This window comes from Pinus tabuliformis, chromosome 1_2, assembly GCF_031772625.1.
Source record: "Pinus tabuliformis cultivar Carrire ecotype Pingquan chromosome 1_2, CPIR1, whole genome shotgun sequence".
In the NCBI taxonomy this organism is placed as follows: domain Eukaryota; kingdom Viridiplantae; phylum Streptophyta; class Pinopsida; order Pinales; family Pinaceae; genus Pinus; species Pinus tabuliformis.
The window spans coordinates 375,191,719-375,195,736 of NC_142298.1; the positions used below are offsets into that span (position 1 = coordinate 375,191,719).

The window sequence follows — 4,018 nt, forward strand, 5'->3', positions numbered from 1 at the left end:
GTCCTTTATCATGAATACAAAAGGGTTCTCCCTCTCTCTACATTTTTCAAAAATTCATGATAGATGTTCCTCTTTTTGTGACATTGAGGACTTCTACCCCTAAGTGTTTGCTCCAAGATTTATCTTCATTTTGGTATTTTCAATGAATGTCGAATATGGACATCTTTCTCTGTATCTTAAAACATCAAATATGTACAAATAATGTCCAATATAGCTATGCTCCATCTATTCAACCATTTTATATATCTTTAGAGTATTTTTAAGATTGGAATGCCTAACACCATTCAAGCCAGGATAACTGTCCCATAGAGGCCTACTAAAAAATAGGTTGTTAGATCATGGATAGTTTTAGTTTATCTGGAACTTCTTCCTAATTGATGAATCCATCCTTCTCGGCATTTAAAACATCATTCTCATTAAATTCACATTCACATAGATCTATAACCATTAAACATTCACCCTCAAAGGGCAATGCTTCATTCATATTTGTATCATTTTTCCCCTGTTACTCATCCTAATTTCCATTTGGCTCAACTAGTTCTTCAAAATCACGAATCAAAGATTATTCTTCATATAAATCATCATATTATTCCTCTTTATTCTAGCCAAGAAAAAATCCAACTATGTACTCTCAAACGTTTTAATGAATGAAAATCATTTGCAAATGAAATTAGTACATAAAAATTTCTAGCATCTAGAGCAAGATCAGGGGAGTTAAAATCCATGAGCTAGTTCAAAGATAGCCAAAAATAAGGTCTAGGATCGAATGCACTTTTTATTATTTTACAATGCTTTGAATGACATGCATAATTATTGCAAGAACCTTGTTTAGAAGAGTGAATTTACTCATTCCTGGGTCTAATATACAATACTTAACCAGTAAAACCATATGTTTCTAATGGATACAATTAATGTAAAGGGAAGGCTGACATTCATTTGTTGGGATGGGAGAAAAAGAGAAATTAGCTCTAGAATTTTAAAGGCTAAACATTGTTGGACATATAATTTCATCAAGATACAAAATAAATTATCAGAAACATCATCTCCATTTAATATCCGAGATTGTTGCAACTATGATATGCGAACACCATATGCTTTGACATTCACTTGGTGGGGGGTGGGTGAATCAGTATTTTAAAATCTCACTTAAAAAATTATTTTCTTATTCAGATTTCTATACGCGACTATAATGAAGTAAACCTATGTATGTACATGTATGTTATGCATAAAACTGACGTATATCCAGTTAGCTAACTTTTTAGTTAATTCATCATCTATTTAACTTGAACCAATGTATCATTAATTCATTAGGAATTAATTAAACAATAACCATTTGCAGTAAGAACAGAATGAACAATCACAAATAAGAAACACATCAACACACATGAACACCAAGATTTTTAGGTGGAAATCCAATGTGGGAGAAAACAACCTTTGTTGTTGTCTTTGTCTTCCTCTTTTATTATAATGAAAAACTTCTTACAATGTTGTACTACCGCAGACTCATACCAGCATGCAGGAACCCACTTGTAGAAGGATACAACCTTCTCTCGTTCTCAAACACTCAATGGAAGGGAGCTCCAACTCCCTGATCAGATTTACCAGCTACTACTGGAAGGAAGCTTCGACTTCCTCACTCAAGGCTCTAACCCTCAACACCTCTGTGGAACACGTTTCATAATTTTCATATTGGATCCACCTAAACCAAAACATCAAATCTATAAACCACGTTTCATCAAATTTTCAAACTGGACCCACTACCATCATTTAAGCTGAATATTAAATAAAAAACTGAAACCAGTCACTGTATCAAATCACCAAATCAAATTAATCACCAAATCGTTGAATAAACTAATTATCAGAATGCCAGACCACTTACTATTCATCACAGAAACTAGATCCTTTCACTGCAAACCCTGGTCAATCTTATGTCATAATATATATGCTACTATTATGAAACATACCCGCATATATACACACTTTTCTCTTCTGATAACCCGTGTAAAAATCTCAAAACATTGAACTATGAACCTGAATCAATGCACTACTAAAACCAATCATTGGAACACATATTGACCTTGTCATAGATCTTTGAACTAGATACAAATCATCGCATAACAAAATTATTACTTTTCAACATTTCATACAATAATCAATTCGACCTGAACTAGCATTGTCAAACATAGATCATCATGAAAGAGACATCATTGATAGACAACAACAAATATATTAGAACAAATCAACCATAATCATCAAATCATATTGCAAAACCATAGCATATGTATGCAACCCTTATGAAACACTTCCGCGTATGTATGCACCTTTCACGAAGCATACCCGTGTATAGATTTGTCCTTACTACAGAATCAATACGAAACTACCCATAATAAGATCCACGTATGTACACGATATTTCTAAAGGAAACCTGCGTATATATGTGTAACTATAGAATCATACCTTTGTTGCACAGCAAGTCATCAATAAAACCCAAATCTCGACACGCACTGTAAAAGACACACATCATAACATCATCATTACAAATCTATCAACCCATAAGAATATTATTTAATGTGTAGTCATTTTAGATCTATATGATATGATCCATTGTCACACTCCTGGGTGCATACTTATTTCATGTCAAACAAGTCATCCATAACCCAAATCATGCACACATAACGCTTTGATCTCCATCTCCTTATATAGCTTAGGCCTGAGCTAATACCTTAGGTCAATTCCATAGTTATGTTGATGGTATTCTTTGACGAGATCAAGTATCTGTTGTTATGCTCATTATTATGGGCCAATACCATGGTAAAGTCCCATGGTATTTAGAATACCATGGTTAGGAAATTTTACATGACTTTTATTCACCATACCTACATATGTAAGTGATCTTTTTTCACAGGACCTGCATATACTTCTTCAAAAATTTATCTTTATCATTTCTCTATCTGTGAACTGATATTCAATCTATACTATCCTGAATACTCATCCTTATACCATCACGTCGACATCTTTATTAAGTAGGTTCCCATCAAGGACAACACATTTGTCATAATGCCGACAATCTCCCCCTTTGGACTTGATGGCAACCACTTTGGTGTTTGGTCTCCATCACCTATATATATCTGTACGCACATCTGTAGATATACTAAGTTTCTCCCCCAAGTCACGAAGAATTCTCCAAACACCAATATTGTCTCCCCCTTTAACATCAAGGGAAAAGGGTTGACCACTGTTGAATGAAAGCTTCTCTCCATTTTTTGACATGGGTGTTATATATCTGATCTGTTGAGTATGAACACTGAATGTTGACCATGCTCTCCCTCAGCACATGATAATTTTTTTTGGAGATATGAAAATAAGTACAAGACTCTATGACTCAAATAAACACGACCTTTCCTATCACCAATGACTCATGCTTACAATGATCACCTAACATATTGGGTTACATATTTGAATCAACATTACATAAGATGCCCAAAAAGAGTGGATTACATGACTTGACCACAATAGTCCATACATGAATGAATTTTACAATGATTTATACCATAGATATTTACATGACCTTTACATCGAAAGGGAGATACAACCTTATGTTGTGACATCGTAGCCAAGCAACTTTTATTGTTTTTTTGAAAAGAAGCCTTGAACATGGCTTGCAAATGACCATTTCATACCTTTGTGCACGCCTCCATGACATGTATGATTTAGTTCTTGCTGACCAGATTTGTTATGCAACTAGCTCACAAAGTAGAAGAAATAGATAGATCAATGAGTTAGAATGTAGCCTCTTTGAGGGGGAAAACTCCTTTATATTACACAAATGAGCAATTCTTGAATGATTCAAATGACCAAGACCTCATTTTTATATATAGGAGTCTAAGGGGTCACAATATAATCAAAGTTAATATAAAAATAATAATAGAAGGGCACAACAATAACAATAGTGGGTTTCTATGGGGCACAATAATAACAATGTGGGGACAACAGGGGAAAAAAATAATAATAACGGGCT

The 4,018-nt window shown here is 33.9% G+C and overlaps 1 non-coding gene across 1 annotated transcript; it reads left to right on the forward strand.

The window, feature by feature from the left end:
• Positions 1 to 3,329: 3,329 nt before the first annotated feature.
• On the forward strand, positions 3,330 to 3,424 carry LOC149205937 (small nucleolar RNA SNORD83). The gene has a single exon (XR_016253154.1). It is a non-coding gene; the product is annotated as a small nucleolar RNA SNORD83 (small nucleolar RNA).
• Positions 3,425 to 4,018: the final 594 nt, after the last annotated feature.